We start from the raw sequence: 7,258 nt of genomic DNA, 5'->3' as shown, positions 1-7,258 counted from the left end.
ATGGTAAAACAGGAGGGAGGTTTGTGTGGAGGTTAAAATTGTACATCCTGCAATATAATACCGAGGCAGAGCTCTGAGCCAATGACACTTGATTAAAGGGTCTCTAATGAAGTGGACCTTAAACTTGTATTTATAAAGTTTGAAACTCAAAATATGGAAAAAAGGAATGGTGAAATACAGAATCTCATTGGTTGACATGTAAGGCATAAGCAAAAATGGTTTATCAGTAGGGTCACAAGTGAAGCAAGGAATATCTGCTCTTATCTAGTCACAAGATGGTCACCTGCTTGTATTGCACAAGAGAAAATAGTCCAGAGGAACAAAAATAAATTGGAGGGCTTTCCATATAATTAATTCACCTCTCCCACTATGGGCTTGATCATCCTGATAAGGAAAAACAAAAATGGAGAGCCTCTAATTAACTTTCTATGGTTAAGCAAGTGAACTAACACTGCAGCTCACAGCTCCAGAGTCTAATATATAGGAGTTATAATCACCACTCTTATGGAGTCATATCAAATTGATAGGGATAGGTGGAAGGCAGTCTGCCATGGGCAATCAGTTCCCTTATTGAGGCACAAAGGTGACATGAGAGAAGAGGGAAATGGGCATAACATATCAAATTTACGTTCTGTTTGATTAAACATTAACTCAAAATATCAAATATCTAATGTGACTCTCACCAATCAAGAACAGTAGGGACCTCTTGGTAAAACATGCCCTGTGAGATGTGTAAATCAAGGGACCAAAGAATGTTTCAAAAAGCCTTCTGAATTTATGAAAATGATTCATGCAATTTTGACAAACTGCCAATCCTGTTATGGTGATAAAAGGCAATGTCGCGGCACACAAACATCTAGACAGATAACTGTACTTTGGAGTGGAGGACAATGGTTGAATTCTATAAACAAAGGAATTGTGAGGCATTGTTATCAGTAGTGGAGCAAATGCCAAAGCAGGAGACTGAAAAGGAGGATTTGAAATTTGAATCACTACAGGTTTAGGAGCAAGTGAATTAGGAATTGTTTGTGGAGAGGATAATGATAACAAAAGTGTTGTGGTTACTTTTTTTATGTCATATGACTTGTCCAAGCTCAGAAATATTCTCTGAGCAGTCCTGTGGTCTTCTGGAGATCTCTTAACAATGCTGGAATGAGTGGGGCTTCAGAGCAACTTCTAGTGGATTTGCTTCTCCAGTTCAGAGATTCTCTTCTCTATTAAAAAAAAAACAAACAAAAAAACCCAAACAAACAAAAAAACCTCTGTTAAAAACATCTTAATACAATTCTCTTTTGCTATTTCAATAACCAGGTCAGACAATGAGAGCTATCCCAAACCTTAATAGCATCAACATGAACACTAGAGCAGCGAATTTATATTTTTAAGTTGACATACAAATAAATGGAAAAAAAAATCTGAACCCAAGTTTTATATTTAGATTATATTTATATTACCATTCCTAATCTTGTTATAACTATTAATACCAACAAAAAAATCATCACTCTTTCTAGTTACTGATTTTTAGCTACTCATCCTTCTACAGGGAGAATGAAATTTTACTAGGGAATTATTAATAGAACACATTTTTTTAAAAGAACAATGATGATCCCTGACACCTGAATTCATTTAAAAGTTGCTGAAATAATGATGGTAATTAGAATTTTTTCTTCCTCTTTTGTACTTCTGAACCCTCCCAAGATATCTTGGGTAGATTTTTTTCTTAAGGACTGGGCCTTAAGCCAAAACAAATCTGAATCTAATTGATTACTAATAGGTCTTGATGATTGTTTGCGACCTGATTGACTCAGATTGAATGTAAATAGTAGTCATTTCTGCGTTGGCCAGAAACTCTGTCTTCTCCCAGATTCATTCATTTACTCATTTATTTAGATTTTTTTTGGACTAAGAGAAAGAATTGATTCTTTGCCTTAATTGCAACCTAGCCTTAAGAAAGTGAGGCAGGTGATCTTGCACAGCCTCCTTCATTTAAATCCAATTCACCTGCATGCCACTTAGATCACTTTCCTGATATGGTCCTCTGCAAAAAGGAAAGACAAATAATGACCTTACAGGTCATTTGGTCCATGGAGCTTCCTCCCACTTCCCATTATACAGGACAGTCTACCGATAAGGTTGCTGTCAAAAACTAAGTGGCCAAGTCAGGACTCAAACCTGTCTAGAGCAATAAATATATTTAGATGAATCTGTCATCTCATTGAGGTACTTTCTCCCATAGTACAGATCTCTTTCTGATTAGAGGATTTTTATCCCTACCTTTCCAGATATCCTTTATTAAGGATCTACCTAATATATTAGAGGCCATCTTAGAAGTCTTTCATAGTTTCCTAGGTTTTCTTTCTCACTGCACCTTTTTTCTGGATAGTATTTCTTATGCATGAGTTACTAGTGACAATATGGTAGTCTAAAAACAACCAACACACATGACTGAGTTGCCTCTTTTAATTTTATATACTTTATTCAGTGAATATGCTGTTCTATGTGATTCAGAACTGTGGAGCTCAACAAGAATACTAATGTTAAAAGAGATAACTTATCTCATTATTAATCAGAGAAATGCAAATTAAGACAACTCTGAGATACCACTACACACCTGTCAGATTAGCTAAGATGACAAGAAAAGATAATGCGGAATGTTGGAGGGGATGTGGGAAAACTGGGACACTGATAGCATTGTTGGTGGAGTTGTGAATACATCCAGACATTCTGGAGATTTGTGATATTATAGAAACGTTGAAGGATCAACTGCTATTTTTCATCTTTGTTCTCACTTCTTAATGTTTTTAGGATGATCTGGCTAAATTGAGTTTTGCATCTTCATTTCTGTCTTGCCAGTGGACTTAAGATGACTGTGCAATTCTATCTCACTTAAATCTAATACACATGGAAGTCATCACCTGTGATGTCATGATGTTATTAAAAAATAGTCTTAAGCAGAACCAGGAATACATTGTACATAGTAACAGCAAGACTTGCCATGATCAACTATGAAAAACTTGGTTTTTCAGTGATCCAAGGCAATCTCTATAAACTTTGGATGGAAAACACCATGTGCATCCAGAAAGAAAACTATGGAGATTGAATGTAAATCAACATCTTATGTTTACTTTTTTTTTTTTTCTTGTCATGGTTTTTCCCTTTTGTTCTGATTTTTCTGTCCCAAAATGATTCATAAAGAAATGTATATTTGAAAAGTGAATATACATGTAAAAAATAAAATATACATGTAGAAAAAATGTTTTTATTTTCAAAATATATGCAAAAGTAGTTTTCAACATTCACCCTTGCAAAATCTTGTGTTCCAAATTTTTCTCCTTTCTTCCTACTCCCTTCCATAAACAATACATAATCCAATATATGTTGAACATATGCAATATAAACATATTTCCACATTTATCATGATGCACAAGAAAAATCATTTGAAAAAGAAAAAAATGAGAAAGAAAAATTTAAAAACCAAGCAAACAACAATAAAAAGGTAAAAATATTATATTGTGATCCACATTCAGTCCCTTAGTCTGCCTTCTGGATGGAGACGGCTTTCTTCATCACAAATCTTTTAGAATTGCCCTGAATCATCTGATTGCTGAAAAGAGCTAATCCATATGTCTTTTTTTTTTTTCCAGAAAATTATGACATTAGAATCAGAAATGTTAAAATATTAGAAATGTTCACAATTTTTCACCAGACTTCTTCATAAGGTTTTGCAAATGAATTTAAATTTATAGTGTAAACTAATATCTTCCTTTACTGCGAAATTTCTTCACTTAGCAAAGAGATTAAATACTCACTGGCTAAGGTGGGTTTCTTGGCTCTTTTGGGCTTCTAATTTTATACTCAAAAAGTTTCTGTAAGAAAAGGAGTCAGTCCACATTGATGTCTTTTCCTCTAGCCATTTCCCATCATTTTGTCAGCTTATTTCCATAGGTCCAAACTGAGCTGCTTCATCTGTATCATACCAGCTCTTCTCATCTTTTTCTTTCTAACAGTACTGACTTGTCTTTCCTGTAACTAGTTAATGCTCTAATAGAACTGAGCTATCAAGTTATGGTCAAATTCATTTGTAATATTATTTGGTGTTTGCCAAATTTAGTCCCTTCAAACTTTCTTCTCTGATAAAATAATCATGAAAAAGAGAAAGAAGTTTGAGTAATGTACAAGTTCTTGGTTTCATTTGTTTCTTAATACTGAATCTTATTTTTCCACTGCCATCCTCTATGGACTTTACATGGATGCTACTGTGTATTAATTCAGTTTGAAGGACTTATTTTTTTTTTTAAAGTCTCTGTTATCTCTAGCAAACGATATGATATATCATATATGATGCAATTTTCTTCATGGTGTTTTTTCCTCTTTGTGTTTATGTAATTAAAGTACATTATAAGAGTAAAAGTAACTTCAAAAAATTGATAATTGTATTTCAATTATTATATTCCTTTATAGTTCTATGTATTTTTGTTATATATTTTAAAAAGTTATTCAGAGGAGTCTATAGAATTACCAGACTGTTAAAAGGGTCCATGAGCAATAAAAGACAAAGACAAAATGGGCACTATAGAAATGATCTCTTGTTGCTTTTAGAAAAAAAAAAAAAATAAATAAAACAAACCTACCTTTATTTGCCTCCCTAAGAAGAGAACTTTTATATTTAACAATTTACTTCTGATTTATAGTAATGATGTCCAATATCAATTTCCTCCCTCCCTCCACCCCCATTATTGCCTTGTTCTGGTGAAAGGGTTTGTGTCACTCAATGAAGCTGTGAGTTATGTCATGCAGGGTTAACTAAGATAGACAAGTCATAGTGGAGAGTGCTAAGAAAAGATGATCCACTGGAGCAGGAAATGACAAACTATTCCAGTATTTTTACCCAAAAAAACATATGGTCAATACAAAAATCAGATCGACTCTCTATATATTTTGCAGCTAAATGAGAAGTTCTATTCAGTCAATTAAAACAAGACCTGGAGCTGACTATGGCTCAGATCATAAGTTTCTTATTGTAAAATTTAGGTTTACATTGGAAAAAGTAGAGAAAACCATCAGACCATATAGGTTTGACCATAAATAAGACCATTTATGAATATAAAGTGGAGATGATAAAATTATAGACAGACCACAATAATCCTTCTTTCATTCTAAAGTTTTTTTGTTTTTTTTTTCCCTTTCTTTTAGGGAATTGCTTTCTTCATTCTAAAGTTAATCCCTCCATTTATGCTCTTTGGAGCAACAGTTTTACTCTTCTTACATCTAATTCTTTCCCTCTTCCTCACCCCCTATATATTCTGATTCAGTGACAGTGGACGACTTTTTGTTTCTTCAACAAGGAACACATCTTGAGACTCAGAATTTTCACTAGTTTTTCCTCATACTTGGGAATCCTCTCCCTCTTCTTCTCTGCTTTCTTAATAAAGTACCAGATAAAATCTGACCTTTTATAGGAAGCCTTTCCCATTCCATTTTAATTCTATTGCCTTGTCTGTTATTGCCAATTTATCTGGGTTATTTTCTTTGTACATAGTGGTTATATGTTTTTTCTACATTAACTTGTGAGGTCCTTGGGCATAGCAACTGTCTTTTGCTTTTCCTTGTATCTCCAATACTTAGAATGCCTAACTCAGAGCTTAAAAAATGTTTATTGACTGACTAGATCACCTCTCCCAGTTCAAATTTTCAATGGCTCACTATATATAACCTTATCAGTTTAGCTTCCATGTCCTTGGCAAATTAGTTCTAACCTCCCTTTCTAGCCTTGTTTCACATTAGTCTCCATGTTCTGATCAGACTAGACTACTCAAATTTAATAAGTCATTTTCTACCTCCACACATTATACAAGTTGTCTCTAATGCTTAGAATATGTTCTCTTCTCATTTCTACTTGTTAAATTCTTCCTTCATAAATAAGTTTATATCCCATCTCAATCTTCTAGTCTGGCCTTACTCACCCACATGAAAGCATACTCTTTCTACAAATTATCCTATAGTACTTTGGTTTTCTTCCTGACGTCCATCACCTCTTATCTTTTCATATAATTTTTCCATATAAATTGTATCCTTTCTCCTCTTCTCCCAAATTGCCACCAAATTGCTTAAGGATACAGTCCTATTTTAATATAAGAAACTCAGCATTTGAGAGATTCTTAATACTGTCTGATTTAATTTGATATTCTCCTCTCCCTTGGCTTCCAAGACACTAAACTTTGATAGTTCTTCCTCTCCAATAACTCTTTCTAGTTTTTTTTTTTTTTTTCTGAATCCTCTTCCTCTCAATGGTTGGAAGGGTAGACATTCCTCCTATGGTTTTTTCACATGGAGTTTGTGAACCTGGTTTACAAAATATTTTGATGACTATATTTCAATATAATTGCTTTTCTTAGTAATCTTGTGGTTTTTTAATTTTTTTTTATTTTTAAGTTTTGTACTTAAGAACATTAGCTTGAGGAATCTCTAGATTTCACTAGTCTGCTCAGGGAATCCATGTCATGAAAATAGTTACGAACCCTTGTTCTATAGTCTCTCTAGAGCAACTCACCTATTCCCACTACTTCTGTAATTACCTTTAAGTGGACACCTGACACATAGTAGGTGCTCAATAAATAAATTGATTTACTGCTTTCCAAAGCTGTATCTCCACCTCATACTGAAAGCTTGCTTTACATTTCCAATAGCTCACTAGATAACCCCACCTGCATCTCCAATTCTTTGACCAGAACCTTTCCACTTCAACTTTACTATTTCTTTTTATGGTAATTATCAAAATATTTTGTAAATATGTTTTCCACAGCTAAGATCTAGCAAGCAGGCTGTTTCCTGGGGCTGGCATAACAATAATCCTTTACACTCTGGATAGCACCCTCTGGCAAAGTGTATTGCTTAGATCAGCACCAGGTGTTCACTGAGGGATTTAACTTCCCTTATTTCCCAGAACCATCCATCATATGTTCACTATACCTCTTCCCTATTATTGATAAGTAGTACAAACCTGTTCCCATCACAGAATTCTGGTTCTATGCCTTGAAAGGTGGCCATGGCCCCCTAAAACTTAAGGCAATGGCTGCTCTCCTGAGACCCAAGAATACCTATATCATCCCAAGAAATGCTAGCCATGAGAACTATCTCAAGAGCCAAGAATGATTGTTGTGGGTCAACCTCTTGTGGCATATAAGTGCTCCCAGCATGAGCAGTATTAAATTCTCCCTTTAGGAAGTGGGCTTCTGCCTGCAAATGTCATTTTCCTTAT

At 34.3% G+C, this 7,258-nt stretch overlaps 1 protein-coding gene across 1 annotated transcript in view; it reads right to left on the bottom strand.

Annotated features, from left to right (window-relative positions):
* Positions 1-7,258, bottom strand: part of LOC141552709 (uncharacterized) — a 178,635-nt gene that overhangs the window by 153,748 nt on the left and 17,629 nt on the right. The gene's annotated exons all lie outside the window — the stretch shown is intronic.

This window comes from Sminthopsis crassicaudata, chromosome 2 (genome assembly GCF_048593235.1).
Source record: "Sminthopsis crassicaudata isolate SCR6 chromosome 2, ASM4859323v1, whole genome shotgun sequence".
Taxonomy (NCBI): Eukaryota; Metazoa; Chordata; class Mammalia; order Dasyuromorphia; family Dasyuridae; genus Sminthopsis; species Sminthopsis crassicaudata.
The sequence above is the reverse complement of the archived record's forward strand: the minus strand, read 5'-3'. Positions and strand labels throughout refer to the sequence as shown.